This window comes from Talpa occidentalis, unplaced genomic scaffold (genome assembly GCF_014898055.3).
Source record: "Talpa occidentalis isolate TD23 unplaced genomic scaffold, MPIMG_talOcc4v2.1 talOcc4.2, whole genome shotgun sequence".
Lineage (NCBI taxonomy): Eukaryota > Metazoa > Chordata > Mammalia > Eulipotyphla > Talpidae > Talpa > Talpa occidentalis.
In genome coordinates this window covers 34,177,565-34,194,729 of record NW_023602073.1, presented here as the reverse complement: position 1 = coordinate 34,194,729, position 17,165 = coordinate 34,177,565, and the positions used below count along the sequence as shown (strand labels likewise).

At 45.8% G+C, this 17,165-nt stretch overlaps 1 protein-coding gene across 1 annotated transcript in view; it reads right to left on the bottom strand.

Annotated features, from left to right (window-relative positions):
• Window positions 1-17,165, bottom strand: part of LOC119252020 (HLA class I histocompatibility antigen, A alpha chain-like) — a 161,902-nt gene that overhangs the window by 72,663 nt on the left and 72,074 nt on the right. The window lies entirely within an intron of this gene.

Sequence of the window (17,165 nt, the reverse complement as noted above, 5' to 3'; positions counted from 1 at the left end):
GTACAGTCAGAAAGGGTGAGAGAATTCACCAGAGCCAGAGCGGGGAGCAGAGCAGGCAGAAGGACCGAAGTACACTGCTGAGGGGAGCAGCAGGAGAGGTCTGCGTGCATGCGGGACCCTCCTCCGGTGGCCGGGGAGCAGCCGGGGATCGAACCGGCGCCGCAGAGGTCCCGGGCAGCTTCGCAACCCAGCACTCAACCGCTGCGCCACCGGGGAGGCCCTAAAAGATTTATTTTTATTTATTTATATATACAAGAAATTGGGTGTCGGCCAGAGTTATGTGTGGGGGGAGGGGGTGATGAGATTCACCAGAGACAGAGTGGGGAGCAGAACAGGTGCATCTAGTAATATACACAGCTGAGGGGAGCAGTGGGTGAGACAGGAAAGGTTTGCTGCTTCATGTGAGTCAGCTCCCTGGCTGGGGTCCAATTTGTGCCGCAGTGGCTGGTGATACCTTCACAGTGCTGACACTTTAACCCCTGGCCAGCAGGGAGGCCCTATTTCCTTGTCTTTCATCTAATTTCAAACATTCATTTTTCTAGAAGAAATGACCATCTCTTGCGCTAATGAAATGATGCTTCAGGTATTGCTTGTAAATACAAGTTTGTCTAATAAAACTGATAATAAAATAATAAAAATGATAATAAAAAATACCATCGATACATATGGTAATATATGGCTGTGAAGATATGAAAACAGCTAAGCTGCTCTTATGATTGACAAATAGTCTTGTGGATGAAAGGAAAAGGGAGAATTAGATAACTTATTTGTTGAAAGATCAAAGATGAATAACATCATATATTGATATATCAATTTATATTGGGTGATAACATATATTTTGGAGTTTTACCTATAAACCCTAAAAAATGTATATATGGTTGAAAAATCAAAGTTATCCAAATAAATAGAATAAGAATAAATAACTATGAAGATGAATCTGGCCTGGGCTCTGTTCCAAGGAGAGTGTGTCACAGGAACGTGCTGAGAATGGAGGGGTCAGGGAGGCTTCAGATTGGACTGTGGTAGTTACTCAAAAGATGGGGGGACCAATAAATTATATTGTTAAGTGTGACACATTATTAAATTATTCAAATGTTCATTGTTTCCAAGAGAAGAACGGAATAATATACATAATGTTCTTGACAAGGGTCAAAATTCCTCTAATAGTATACTTAAGGTTTGTGCCTTTCTCCAAATATTTATCTCAAAGAAAACTCTTAACCCAATTTGAGCTCTAGTTGTTAATTGGAATGCTCAATTGTTGCTGAGAAATGAAAGTTGCTGACATGTGCAACTAATGCTCTTGAAGCAGTGTACAATTCAGAGTAAGTATAGATGGAATTTGAATGCATCAGAGTAATAAGATGGATGAATAGAGAGACGGATCCATGGATAAAGATAAGTGATAAAGCAAATGTGGCAAATGCTAATGCTGGGGTCTAGGTGGTGTGCTCTGCACTGTTATTTCCATTTTTCTTTGTGCTTGAAAATATTCATAAGAGATCACAGACTGAGCAGTGAATGTGTGTCTCATTATGACGTGTGGCAGGATGAAAAAGGATTACCTAGAGTCCATGTGCAGAACAATGAGAAGCCTAGAGGGGCCACACCATGAAGGAGCAGCCCAGCTCCAAGGGCAGACTCGTTTTAATTTAGAATCAAACAGAAAATAAAAAATATCAAAGAAGAAAGCAGACAAATGGGGAATGCACAAGTATGTAGGGGGACTAGTAACCAGCTGGCCCAGCCAAGGCTGGGAAATCAGGGAGTCAGTGGTTTGCTTCTCTAAGCACAACATCTATTGCTGTTTTCAGCACATGCTGAGACAGGACTCTCGGGACTTTTGCCCAGAGAGGTTCCTTATCTCAAACTCTCCCTGTTCATATTCTGAGAAGCACAAATTAGTCAAGGCAAAGAATAATCCAAGTTCCCACATGTCCTTTCCTTTTGTTTTATGAGAATCAGGAGAGGAGTCAGCAGGAGGCACAGGAAGGGATTGATATGGTGATGGCTGTAGAAGGGTCAGCCTGGCCTCAGCTTGTCTGGGGTCTGCCCGAGCAAGGGACAGTGGGCCTTTAGCACTGAAAGAAAACATAATATACCCAGTCCAGTCAGACCCCATATTCTGATATTGAGACCTGAAATCCATTTGTTGGGTTTAGCCAGTGGGCTAGATGATTTAGATGGCTTACGGTGGCATTTTTTGCCTCTTGTTGGAGTTGAGCTATTTGTTGCTGAAGTTTGTTTCTGAGTATCTCGTCCCAGATGATCGTGGACGGCACCGTGAAGGCGCCATTGGAGGTCTTCCCAAGAGGAAGTGGTGGTAAAAGGAACAGGAGTAACGCACACTGACTGGTACTGGGCATCACCACTAAGCCTGGTGCGAGTCCTGAGGGCTTGTTGATGTTCTCCAAGCCAGGACGCTGCAGCCTTGAGGGCATCCAGTCACTGTAAGATTTCCTGATCACTGGTGGTTTGAGTCAGGAGTTCCAAAGTAACATTTTGAAAACATTGATTCATTTGCTGTGCAGTGTGAATGGAGTGAGGTAGGGCCACTATAGCAGTAGCAGCAGCAGCGGCCATAGCAGTGGCAGCAATAACAGCAGCTATGAGGACACCCGAAAGAGCATGTTCTAAAGCACTGGTAATTTGTTCAAGAGCAGATTCTCAATCCACTCACGGGTAAGATTAACTGGCAGCCAGACTTCAGCTCTTTGTTTTAGAAGGAACAGATGAGTAATGTTAAGGCTAGTGATGTTATGGTGAGTGAAGAGAGGGGTTAACCATATGGCATCCGCATGAAAGGTGGTGTTGACACCTTTAACCCTTTGCTGGTAGAAGCAGAATAAGTAGTCACCATCATGTTAGGTGTTCTGGAGGTCATAATAAAAATATAGGGTCTAGAAGTACAGATCATGACCTGAGCTGTAGTGTCATTACTGGTCCATACAAGACATCTAGCCTTAATAAGCGCCTCAACATCACTGAGGGAGGGTGGGAAGTTTAAGGTGATGGTCCAAAATGCTTTTGTGAGGGAGACATTTGAGAGTGATATCTGATTCTTAATAAAGGACCAGCTAAACCTGGATTCTAGTGTCCAGAATAGCCATAATAATTAAATGGAAAGGCCCAGTCCCAGGTTGTGTTAGTTTCCTGGACCAATATATTTCAAGATCCCCAGTTTCTAGGGACTGGTTAGCAAACAAAGAATTTACTGTAAGATTAGCTGATGTACAGATGACCCAATTTAGGTCCAGGTCTTCTCCAAGAGGTAGCCAGGAGGAGAACAGATGGGACATTAGGTTTAGGCAAGTTTTCCCCCAATATTGATGTGCCTCCTACTCCTGCTGTTTGAATGAAAATTTGATGTTTCAATAGTTTTCTATGATTTTTACCATCTGTACCTAGATAAATGTGATTCATGTACCACTGAGGTGAAAAGGAATGCATAATGACCAGAGCTGTGGGGAGCAAGGGTGCAAATGGGCAGATCTACTGTGAGGAAAAACCAATCATGAACAAGGAAATGCCATCCACCCTGAAAACCTTCTTGCATATAGCACCATGATTTCTTAGTGGACCCACAGGAGGAAGCCAATTCCCTCCAGTAAAGTAATTAATTCATGCAGAATAGGTGCCTTTACCTCCCTCAAACCTTCAACATGGGAGTAAACTAAACACTTCAACATGGGAGTAAACTAAACACACCTACGTGTTCAACAGGTGATATTTTTACAGGGCAGGGAAAGAGGTACCTTAGACCCCCCCAAATGTGCCTGATCAAAATGTGCCTGCCATCCGCCATATCAACACAAAACATATAAGACCTTAACGAAATGGAACTTTAATACAATTAGGGAACAATATAGAATATATTGTTATAATATATAATATATAAAGAATATAGTTTCTAAATCAAGCACCCACGGCTACCCATCCCCCTCATGGGTAAAAGTCCAGTCAAACAGGATTGGCCCAGAGCAAGGTCTGAAAGCCTGACACAAGTCTAAAGCACCTTCTAGTGGGACCCACAGAAAAGGATCAGAAACAACCAGACAAGTCTGGAAAGAAAAAGATCAAAATCAAAATCAAGATAAAAGCTGCCATTGTTAACCTCCCTGCAGGTCTCTCACCCACATCTGTTTCAACCAGTCCATGACCAAAAGGCAAGTGCAGTTTCTTGATATGTCTCTCTGCTCCATGTGCCTCCTCCAGGTCTCCTTCTGGCTCCCCATCCTAATTCCTACTTTCTCCAGTCTCTTCTCTAGCCTTTCTTCTCCCTACTCAGTTCTACCCTCCTTCGGGTGGGGCAGGGAACCCAGAACTTCCCTTTTCCTGGGGACCACCCTGTTACAATATTACTTACAATAGAGGGAATGGAACATAATAGTTCTGAGAGCAAGAGCAGCCTGCTACTGAGTCCTAGGGAAAGTTAGGGATAATTAGGCAGCCTCAAGGGCAGTGCAGGAGAGTTAAGGAAGGCTCCAGAGATAAGGGCAACACATTCCAAGGGGATAATCTCACACCAGGGCAACATTCCTGAACAAGGATGATAAAGAAAAAGATAAGGGCTGGGACACAGACACTCAGTTCTGGGCACAGAGACATTCAGGCAGTGAATGAGACCACAGAGAAGTAACCAATCACAAAGAGACAGGTGGAGCTTTAGGGTAATCAGGGAACGAAGGTCTATATTCCCTGAGGACCAACTCCACTTGGGCTTCCTTGCCCCTCCCTGGCCTGGTTCTGTAACAGGGTGGTCGCCAGGAAAAGGGGAAGTTCTGGGTTCCCTGCCCCACCCAAAGGAGGGTGAGGCTGAGCAGGGAGAAAAAGGAAGCTAGAGAAGAGACTGAGGAAGGAAGGAAGCAGTATGGAACCAGTAGGAGACCTGGAGGAGGCACATGGAGCAGAGAGACACGTGAAGAACCTGCACTTGCCTTTTGGTCATGGACTGGTTGAAACAGATGTGGGCAAGAGACCTATGGAGAGGATAACAACAGCAGCTTTTAGCTTGATTTTGATTTTGCTCTTTTCTTCCCAGACTTGTGTGGTAGTTTCTGATCCTTTCCTGTGGATCCCCACTGGAAGATGCCTTTGACTTGTGTCTGGCTTTTGGGCCTTGCTCTGGGCCAATTCCATTTGAGTGGACTTTTACCCACGAGGGGATGGGTAACTGTGAGTGCTTGATTTAGAAACTGTATTTTTTTTTCTTTTCTGTATTGTTTCCTAATGGTATTAAAGTTCCTTTCCATTAAAGATCTTCTATGTTTTGTCTTGATGTGGCAGATGGCAGAACCTATTTAGAGGAGGCAGGTTTGGGGTGCCCCTCTCCCTGCCCTGTAACAGAAGGATAAAATGGTGACCACACCACACAAGGGGATTAGCCCATCTGCCAGTTGGAAAAATAAAAGTCTGGTTGTCATCGTTGTCGTATGAGGGACTGCGGTCTGTGAAGAGCTGGGCACATACATCATCTGGAGGCCATGCGGGAGCTGCACAGAAGGGCTGATCTCCCAGCAGCTGGGTCCATCATCCCCCACCCTCAGCAGTGGAGGAGATGCCGAGACCCAGTAGAAGATGGATGATCCAAGTGTGACATTGGGATCATTTCTCACTAAGCACTACACAGGATCCGACACAGAACCCCACTCTAGCTTCAGATCCCCATCAGGATTATTTAAATGGTTCCCCTTATCTTCCCTTACTCCCTTTCTCTCTCTCTCTCCTCCCCATTCATCCCTCTCTTCCAGTGTAGCTGATTTATTTCTCTGTTACCCATGGGGTTTCAGACAGGCTGTAGACATTTCACAAACTTTCTGTCCTTTATTTGGCTGCAAAATTAATGGGCTCCTGTCAGCCTGGTAAAAGCCAATCTTAAAGTCTAGGGTGACAGTTGCTCAGTTGACAAGGCTTCCTGATCCCTCACATTCTGAGTGGGAATGTCAGGATTCTCCTGTCACTGATTCCTTGCTTTTCTCTATCATCCATGGACTCTGATGGTGCTCAGGATGACCGAACTATGGCTCCTAGACCCATGGACATCCAGGAGATCCAATGGTACAGACAAGGCATTCTGCTAGGCTGGCACCTGGCGAGAGTCACAGAGGTTGCACAACTGCAACATCACTCATGTTCAGAGAACAATAATAATGGGATTTATTTAACAAACAGTCAAAACAAAGAATCTCTGAGGCCATAAGGGCAGTTTGTCTCACCCCAAGCAGTGTCCAGTGTTTTGAACTCCTAAACAACATGCATCTAAGATGGCATCCACCTGCCACTGAAGTTGTTCAAAACTATCCTGAAAAAAGGCATTGCTCCCAAATGGACATCTTCCTGCCACTGATGGCCTGGAGACTGTGACATCCAGATAATAGGCCAGTATCCAACTCACTAAGGTAGCAGAAGTCACAACACAAGATGGTCAGTGGAGCTGCTGAGAGGGGCCAGCACAACACCAGACAATCAGCATTGAAACCACAGCTGCTGTAGCCAAATGGCCTGACAAACTGCCCACATCGCACACAGCTCAGTGAGATGCCCAGTTCTGGGTCTTCACCTTCCCTTCTAGGCTCTACAGCAAAGCTGGGAACAGGTGAAGAAGCTGTGATTGCTTCTCAGCCTTGGGCTTGTGCCAGAGACTTGGGAGACATGGGAGGAGACACGTGAAACAGATGTGGGTGAGAGACCTGTGGGGAGATTACAGTGGCAGCATTTATATTGATTTTGATTTTGCTCTTTTCCTTCCAGACTTGTCTGGCTCTTTCTGTCCCTCTCCATGAGTCCCCATTGGAAGGCGCCTTAGACTTTTGACATGTTTTTGGGCCTTAGTGTCCCTATTTTGGGCCAAACTGTTTGGCTGAGGTGACCCACAAGGGGATGGGTAACTTTGGGTGCTTGATTGGGAAACCATAGTCTCTATTCTTTCCCTTCATTCTCGCTCTTGCACAGTGATTGTATTAAAGTTTGTTTCCATTAAATGTCTTGTTTGTTTTGTTTCGATGCAGCTGATGGCAGAACCCATTTAACGTGGGCAGGTTTGGGGGTCCTGGGTTTCCTTACCCTGCCTGGTAACAGAACCTCCCTTTACTATGGATACCACACTGCCACAGTCCTGCCCCTAAGCATATATATATTTCTCAAAATATCCAAAATACACTTTCTATATGGTCAAGTATTCCATACCTTGGTATTTATCCAAAGGAGGTAAAAACACTAATTCCAAAGGATATGCGCCCCCTGTGCTCACTGCAACCTGTGCACAATAACCAAGTTATGGAAACACCTCAGTGCCCAACAACAGATGAGTGGGTTAAGAAGAGGTCCTAGACAGACACAGTGGAATACTGCTCAGCTGTGAAAAAGTTGAATTTGCAACAACATTGACAGATGTGGAGGGGATTATGCTAAATGAAATAAGTTAGAATGAGAAAGTCAAATGCTGAGTGATGTCACTCATTAGTGGAATACAAAGAAACCAAGCAGGGACAGATGAAACTAAACCAAAACATACTCTAGAAATATGAGGCTATGTGGGAGGGGAGGGAGTGGGTGTGATGTAGGAAACAAAGTGAGAAGAGGGCCCGGGGATGGTAGTGAAGACTGTGGGTGCCCTTAGGTGGGTGTGAAGTGGTAACAAACATCTGAGGAGGTGTGACCCTGTGCCTCTAACACATACAGTGTGTAAACTGATGTTTCCTCAATGGAAATAATACAATAATGGGGGCTGGGGAAAGAAACTGTCTTCAGCAAAAGAAAGATAAGTTGTCGCCTCCATCAATCACTGACCTCAGGACTTTGCCTTCACCTCCTCACTGTCATGCAGGTTGAGGGGCTGGTTTCCCACAAGGTCAGAGGCAGGAGGTGCAGGGACATACTGTTGAGTAGAGACACTGCAGAGAGGGTGGCTCTGAGGGGACCAGAGACAGAGGGACAGAGTATCCCCAGTGCTGAGTGAGGGTCTGGTTCCCAAGGAGAGGGGAGTGTGTGTGTGTGTGTGTGTGTGTGTGTGTGTGTGTGTGTGAGACAGGAGAGAAGGGACACACAACATAAGAAAATGGGGGAGAATTATACATCAAGTCCCAGCATAAATAAATTCAAACCTCACAGAGTAGGAGAATGTCAGCACAACACCTCAGTAACTACAGTTCCGTGAAGAAGCTGTCTCTGAGCAGGATGTGAAGAAGCACTGGGTCTCAAGAATAGAGGAAGTTTAGAAATATGTCATGGTTGGACGGAACTGAAGGAGCTGGGTAGGACCCCCTCGAGGTCCCCTGCTAGGATATGGTTGCACCTGACAGCTCCCTCCCCCAGTGCCCAATGTTCACTTCAAGCTTTTCTCCTTTGGGGTCATTGTAGAAAACACACAGGCCTCAGAGTCAGGGAGTTCCAGCCTGGAAGCTCCTCTATTTAATTTCCTCTGTGGGCTGCAGCTTCTCTCTAGAGCAGAGCTGGAGGGAGTCCCACACGGGGAGGGAGGAGTGTGTGCCCTGCTGGCCTGGCCCAGGGTCAGGACTGGCCCAGGTCACCCCAGTTACTGAGCTGAGCCTTTGACCACAGTCCAGGAAGGGAGGGCGAGATGGAGCAGGGTCTACCTCAGTTGCTAGAAAATGTAATGTTAGAGTGGGTGAAATTATTGTTTCTTTCTCATTCTGGGGCTCTCCCATCTCCCCAGGGTAACCCTCCATGTGCAGCAGGGAGAGGCTCTCAGATAAACTCAGGCTGGTTCCCCACCTCCCTCCCCACTATAGTGTCAAGATGAATCTCCTTGTATTCATGGCCACACTGGATGGGAGCACAGGCAGATAAGCATTGTTACTGTATTTGTTACCAGGATTGGAGGTAAGATTTTTTTTTTTTACTGTAAAGATACTTTCATTTTTATTTTTTAAAATTAATTAATTTACATATATTTTACATAATTTTTCCATTTTTAAAATGGAAAAATTTGCTTTTTTCCCCCTCAGGTGTAATCCCCATAAAATTTCCTTCACTAATGCACCAATGCACCCGTGCCCTGTCACCACAGTCCCCTGTGCTCCTCACTCCCTCCCTTCCTCCCTCTGATCCCTCCCCCACCCCATCCCCTGCAGGATGTCTCTGGTTTATAATTGTCAGTATGTTTCTCTTTTGTGTGTATGTGTGTGTTTTGTATTGTTATTATTACCCCCCCATGTCTTATTTGGTTCCCCTATATTCCTCCTATAAGTGAAACCATCTGGTACTTTTCATTTTCCCTCTGACTTATTTCACTGAGCATAATTCCTTCTAGCTCTATCCACGTTGCTGCGAAGGGCATTAGTTTATCTTTTCTGATTGCTGAACAGTATTCCGTTATGTATCTATAACACATCTTCTTGATGTAGTCATCTATTTTTGGGCATTTGGATGGTTTCCATATCTTACACGTTGCAAATAGTGCTGCAATAAACATAGGTGTACAGGTGTTCTTTTGCATCAATGTTTTTGTGTCCTTTGGGTAGATCCCTAGGAGAGGAATTGCTGGGTCTTATGGTAGCTCCATTTTTAGTAGACGGAGGACCCTCCAGACAGCTTTCCACAGTGGTTGGACCAGTTTGCACTCTTAGCAGCAGTGTAGGAGAGTTCCTTTTTCACCTCATCCTTGCCAGCATTTGTTGTTAGTTTTTTTGATATGTGCCATTCTTCCTGGTGTAAAATGGTATCTCATTGTAGCTCTAATTTGCATTTCCCTGATTATACGGGATGTTGTACCTTTTTTCATATGCCTGTTGGCCATTTGCACTTCTTCTTTGGAGAAGTGTCTTTTAAGTTCTGCCCATTTCTTGACAGAATTGTTTACTTTGTTTTTGTTGAGTCCTGTGAGTTCTTTGTGGATCTTTGTGATCACTCCCTTATCAGTTGTATGGAGTGCAAAGATTTTTTTCCCAATCAGTGGGGTGTCTCTTTGTTTTGGTTAATGTCTCTTTTGCTGTACAGAAGCTTTTCAGTTTGATGAAATCCCAGGTGTTTATATTTTCCTTCACTTTCTTTGCTTTGGATGATGAGGTTTTAAAGGTGTTACTGAGATGGATGCCTTGTTTTACCTATATTCTATATATTTTGTGGTTTCCTGTCTTATGTCCAGATCTTTTATCCATTTTGAACTGACTTTTGTGCACGGTGAGAGGTAGTGGTCTAGCTTCATTCTTTGGCATGTGATGGTCCAGTTTTCCCAGCACCATTTATTGAACAAACTGTCCTTGTTCCATTGCATATTCTTTGCTCCCTTGTCAAAGACTAGTTGTCCATTTATATGTGGCTTTATTTCTGGGCTTTCTATTTGTTCTATCCATGCCCCTGGTTGCTTCCAATTAGCCTTGATTTTGACCTGTCAGTCTGACTGGTGCAGCATGAACTTGTTGGTCTCCTTTTGATGAACCTGGACTTCCTGATGGGTCTGAGGGCAGCAGTGCTGCTGGGTGGGAGACGGCTGGGTGACCCCCAACCCATGAAAGTGCTTCACATCCTCACACTGCAGGCTTTTATGTCACTGGGGCTCCCTGACATTGAGGTCTGTCTGGGGATCATCCTCAAAGGTGAGGAGCCAAGGTCAGGATGAGACTGTGTCTCCACAGACAACACCGTGACTGAGGCACCCAGGGAATTGGGGTCTTTTGTTTGGAAGATCTCATCCAGGAATTTGCCTTCCGGTGAAGCATTCCCAGGGGGTGTCTGTGCACCCTCAACTGTAAAGAAACAAGGGGCTTCCTCAAGAAGATGCTGCCTGGCTGCTGAGGCGGGGGACCATCAGTGCCTCCAGCAACTCAGCTCAGCCCGGAGCCCCAGAAAGCACAAAGCTTTGAAAGCATGTGTTTTTATTTGGAAAATGTAGGAAAAGATTTGGATTACTTTCTGCTGTATCTTAAGAAACTGGAGGTAACATGTCAGGGAAAGGTGGTGGTGTCCATGCAGGCCCTTCCCTCACAGCCCGGCCCAAGGAGAGTCCCCGAGTGTCTCCTCAGGGGCCTCTGCTGCCTCCTCTAGTGAGCAGAGGACTCACGTCATGGAGGAGGGAGACCTGTCCTGTCATGTCTTCCCTCCTGGGGATGATGTGCTTAGTGAGCCCCCAAGCACGTGTGCAGACAGCACGGGACCCAGCACAGGGCGTGCTTGAACCTGAGGGCTCCTAGGGCGTTTTTTGGGAAGGAACTTGAAATAGAATTCAAAAGAAGAGCATAAAACAGTACTCAGCTGCCTCTGCTGAGAGCCCAACTTCTAACACTCTGGTGACAGCTGAGACTCAGACAGGCTGGCTCACATGCATCTGGCGGCTTCCTTAGCCTGGCCGGGCCCTGGCCTAGTCCTTTCCCTGAGCTCAGGGTTTTCATCTGTTCTTGGGTCTGTGAGAAGGGAAGTTCCTTCCTCAGCACAGCATCATGCACCCAGGTTTTTGTTGGGGGTTCAGGGTGCTCATAGGCCCTTCCCAGAGACCCAGGCTCCTTACGTGAGGACACCCTGCACGGCCAGGATCTGGGTGGGGGGGGGGGCTGTGGCTGGAAATGGACAGTGATTAGGACCTGGAGTACCTGCCATGGCTCCTACTGGCGTCAGTGGGTAGATCTGGGGGACCCGCAGGTAACAGAGACCTTCTACCTCATGACCCACATGATGTGATGTGGGGAGGCTAACACACCTGTCCCTTCACTGATGCCAACATTGGACTAATATGGTAGGACCCCTGATGCCCAATTCTCAGCAGGTTCTAATGAGCGCCTGTGGGAAAGCTGTGTCTCTGGCGGGAGACAAGGTCAGGTCTGCCTGAGTCCTCCAAAACCAAAGATTGGGGCTCTTTTCTCTTTAAAATTTCTTAAAAGAAAAAATATAATAGCCTGTTTTTCTGCACAAGTGATGGTCACCTGTCCGTTTCGAAATCCAAGCTCACCTTTAAATTTGGGATTTTTCTGGGGTGTGAGAGCCCAGAACTGACTCACAGGAAGGTGATCCGCAGGACCCAGATGCCCTCCTCCTGCAGAGAGAGAGTTTTCCCTTTCACTCAAGGACTCTCCAGTCACCCCAGGGTGCATAACACAGTGTCACCATGAGTGGTTTGTGCGAGGAGCAGCCTCTCCCCCAGCACAGGGGCCTGCTGTCCAGGCTCTAGGGTGCAGCATGTAACTCAGTAGAGAGAGTCCCATAGTTCCCATCTGTGGGGACCCAGAGCTTTGAGTGAGGTGCATCCCTCCAGGACCTCTTCCCTCGCTAGAGATAAGACTGAGGTCAGAGAGTCACTCATGGAAACAGGAGTCCCAGGCCCTGCCCTTAGGTAGGGGCCGATCATGTCAGCGACCTGTGGCTTAGTTTCTCCTTTTGTTATAATTATTTTTTAAAGATTTATTTTTATTTATTTATGCATACAAGAACTGGGGAGTAGGCCAGAGGTGTGGGGGGTGAGAGGATTCACTAGAGACAGAGTGGGGAGCAGAACAGGCAGATTGACTGAAATACACTGCTGAGGGGAGCAGCGGGTGAGTCAGGAGAGGTCTGCTGTGCCATGAGGGTCAACTCCCTGGCCAGGGATTGAACTCGTGCTGCAGTGGCTGGTGACAGCTTGATAGTGCTGAGACTTGAACCCCTGCACCACCAGGGGGGCCCATGCCATTATTATTCATGAGGAGTACTGAAACAATTTATCACCATCTTACAACGCACAGAGCTCCTTTACCTCTTCTTTACCTCTCATGGCCACTCTGGAGGCAAAGGGGAAAGTGTGGCTTCTCCTCCCAGGAGAGAAGTGGGTTTCAGGAGGGGGGTCTGTGGGTCACTTGCTCCCTCAGGTAGAAGAGCAGCTCTAATGGGGCCCTGGGGTGACCTTACCCCATGTCTGCAGTGTCCACGTGGGAAGAGGGGTCTCTAGGCATCTCTGCCCTTAAAGTCCATCCTCACTGTGGTTGCAAAGGCCGTGTCTGCCTGATGTGGACACTGGCTGTGTAGACGACTGATTGGAGGCTGGCTTGGAATGTGGTTATGTGATCTTGCCCCAGGAATGGGACAGGAAGTCAAGATCAACCCTCAGTGTATAACATTGGCCTTGCAGTGAGCAGGGGAGGGCACTGTCAAGCAGCCTGGCCTGGGTTGGCATTGATGCCAGTGAAAGGACAGCTGACCAGTAGGTTGGGGTGGAAAATCAGAGCAAGGCTGAACAAGTGGCCCCTGTATCCACCAGGAAGGTGTCTCTCTCTTTGTGATTTATGGGGTCACCAAGGCTTGTCCTTAGAGATAGTACCTGGGGGAGCCTGTCTCACCTCTGGCTCCTTTAGAGAAGGTCTTTTCCTCCTGCACTGGGGTCTTCACAGCCAGAGACGCTTATGGTCCATTTGTCCTGCAGTCTGGCCTATGGTTTGGGCTGCCCCTCCCTCTATAGAGAGTGGGACAGTCCCTCTTCCAGCGCCCTGTGTGATGGCACAGAGGGCATGGCCCTGGGTGGTCTCTTTGGACACTTGAGGCTGAAATGTTCTGGTTGCTTCAGGCCCTTTTAGAGAGACAGAAGGTTTACATTACTTTCCCAAAGTCCTTGTGTTTCACTTGGTCTCATGAGAACAGAGGCAGCTTCCCCATCAGCTGCTGTAAGTCTCTCACTTTAGTCTCCAGCATTTTCCCTCCTGCCTCAGTTGTGGCGTAAGAATTGAAATTTATACTCCCAACTTCGGCCAGGATTTCTTTGTTCTCTAGTTTTCGAGCTGGCCAGGCAGGAGTTCAGAAGATGTGAGGACACAGTCCAGGGATGAGCAGGCAGTGGAGGCCTCATTACCCACCTGCAAGAGAATGACAGGAAAAGCACTCCTCTTTTTTGTCATCCCTTAACTGTAGCAGAAAGGCACCCCTTTTGTCTCGGAATTGTCAGGCGGGGAGGTGACCTGCACCCACCAGTTGGATGGGACAGAATTCGTGGCTTAGTCACCCTTACCCACGCCCAGCATCTCTCGTCCTGCCCCTACTCCTTTCCAGGAGTCTGAACACGCAGTCGGGCACCTGCCTGGAGGGCGGGTCTCAGGGGCTGGTGAGACTCCAGGACATGGAGGAGGAGCCTCTCCCAGCTTCCAGGACGATGTCTGTGGTGACTGAATGGAGGAGCAGGGAAACCAAGAAGGGGATCCAGGGGCCAGTCCAGGGGGGACAGAAAATCTGTGAGGTCAGACTCTGAGTTGGACTGGTACAACGCAGCAGTTTCAATCATTATGTTCTCAGTTTGTGTGGGGAAATGTGACCACAGACCAACATTTTTTGCAGAGCTGTGGTAACAGTAATTAATTACAAATGAGTTTTTCTGTCCAGTTCATTTCCTCAGTGTTCGTGGGGAGATTCTTCCTCTCCCCACCCCGTGGAAATGTTCCTCTTTTCTATTTGAGTCACAAAAAACCAGACACTCACTACACCACAGTGTCAGTGGGAATCATTCAGGCATTTTAATATTGTCCTCTGCTTAGGCTCAAGAAGGCAAATTGCCCAAAAACAAGCTGGATACAATCTGAGCACTCTTGATGGTCATTTCAGCTAAAACCTGGGAAATAATTTGACTGTCTCACCACTTTACAAAGGTATGGAATTTTCATGCTGTTATATGAAAGATTTTTATTTTTAGGTCTTTAAAAATTAAGAAAAGTTGATGGTTAATTTGATGTTTAAGGCTATAAGTTTCTGGCTTGTGTATTTTCTGTTGAATAACTTGTTATACAATGTTAAGATAGTATTCATATAAAGGAATTGATGTGAATTGGGTGACTGCATACAGGATAATTATAAAGTAAAAGCATTATTTTCTTGTCTTTCTTTTTCATGAAAGATTTATTTTTATTTATTTATGCATACAAGAACCAGGGAATAGGCCAGAAGTGTAGGGTTGACAAGAGTCACTAGATACAGAGTGGGGGAGCAGTACAGGCAGATCTACTGAAATACACTGCTGAGGGGAGCAGCATGCGAGACAGGAGAGGTCTGCTGTGCCATGTGGACCAGCTCCCTGGTTGGGGATCAAATTCATGCCATTGTGGCTGCTGATAGCTTGATAGTGCTGCGACTTAAAACCCTGTGCTACCAGGGGTGCTCTATTTCCTTGTCTTTCATCTAACTCCAGACATTTGTTTTTCTAGAAGAAACGATCATTTATTGCTCTAATGAAATTATACTTCAGACATTTTCTGTAAATACAAGTTTCTCTAATAAAACTGATAATTAGAATATTTACCATGGATATAAAAGGTAATATATGGCTGTGAAGGTATGAAAACAGCTAAGCTGCTGCTTATGATTGACTTATAGTTTTGTGGATGAAAGGAAAAGGGAGAGTTAGATAAACTTATTTGTTGAAAGGTTAAAGATGAATAACCTTTTATATATATTGATATATCACATTTATATGGGACAATAAGATGTATTTTGGAGTTTTGCACCTATAGCCCCCCAAAAAATATGAAAAATAACTTTGAAAAATCAAAGTTATCTGAATAAATACAATAAAAAATAAATAACTATGAAGATGACTCAGGCCTGGGCTCTGTTCCAAGGAGCATGTGGCCACAGGAATGTGCTGAGAATGGAGGGGCCAGAGAGGCTTCAGATTGAACTGTGGCAGTTACTCAAAAGGAGGGAGGGCAGATAAATTGTACTGGTAAGTGAGACACATCATTCAATTATTTAAATGTTCGTTGTTTCCAAGAGAAGAAAAACACAATATACATAATGTTCTTGACAAAGTACAGTAGTGTACTTAAAGATTTGTGCATTTCTCCAGATAGTTTTATCTCAAAAAAAAAAAGGATGACTCATGACAAAGATCAGATGTTCTATGTTTGCCCTGACATATAGGGAAGTTTCTCGGGTACAAAGCTTATTTCTGGTAATAACCCTAATTTTGGGTAAGATCACCAATTTTCATACTAGGTAGTTCTAGAAGTGGTAACCGTTTCTTAAGATGAACCCCTGATGAACCTCAGATGGAAATAATTCACACACCAAGTGGCCTGTCTTGGAGACACCTTTCTGAACATCTCGGGAGGCCTGACCTTCAGCGCATAATAAATGAGGGAAGAGCCGATGAGGGGGAGGATGGGGTCAGGACCAGGCTGTAGATTAGGCTACAGGCCTCCTCAGTATGGTTGGGTGCTGGGGCAGGACGTGGAGGGGGGCTGAGGAAGAGGGGACAGGCTGGTTCTATGAGGCCAGAGCATGTGTGTCAGGGGCAGGAGTAACAGTTATGGGAAGAGATAAAATCTTTTCCTTATGCTTAATTTGTTTTTAACATATATATTTTTTGATACTATTGATAGTAGTGGTCGGGTCCTGTTAGGGCTCCTGCTTCTCTGCTTTCACAATAAACACACTCCTTCCTCCCAGCACAGGGTTCAGGTAGGGTATACACATGTCTTTGTCACCTTTACTCAGTGTCCATCTCTCATGACAGTGCAAGCTCCACGTCTCCAGGGTTCTCTCTCTGCTCCCCATTGTATCTGCAGGAGAGGCAGCTTGGGGAGGCAGGAGCCAGCCAGGGAGAGGGATGCTGGGAAGTGAAGAGGAGGCAAAGGCAGAGAACACTTGGGAGATGCTCCCTGGTTCACTGAGAAAAGCATTTCTCAAAGTGTGGTTGTGGAGCCCTTGACGTCACCCAGAATCTTTCATGGGATCCATGAGGTAAAACTAGTTTCAAAACATCACTTAGACACCATTTGTCTTTTCACTATTTGGCATTTGCTGAGGTAAAAATTCATAAGAGTGGAGCTAGAGTCAAAATAAGGGGGGGGGGATGCAATTGTATGGGGAATATAACCAAAATGAAAATGCACACATTGTGCAAAAATGAAAAAAGATGTAAGAATTATATAAAATAAAATATGTAAAATAGAAAAAAAAAAAGAGTGGAGCTTATAGTACCACTGCAGAAGTAGTAATTCTTCACCAGCACTTACCTGCAGGAACAAAAATCAAAGCCAGTTTCACTTGAAAATGTCCTGAAAAAAAGCATTAGAAGTTATCTTCATTATTGCATCATCCTCAACTCCACATTTGAAATTATCTGGTGTGCTGACCTGGAAGGACACACAGAGCACCTCTGTGGCATCCCAAGCCCTGTGTCTTGAGGAAAATATTTGTTACGAGATGAATTAGACTCTTTTTATTTGTGGGCAACACCAATCTTACCTGAGGGATGAATG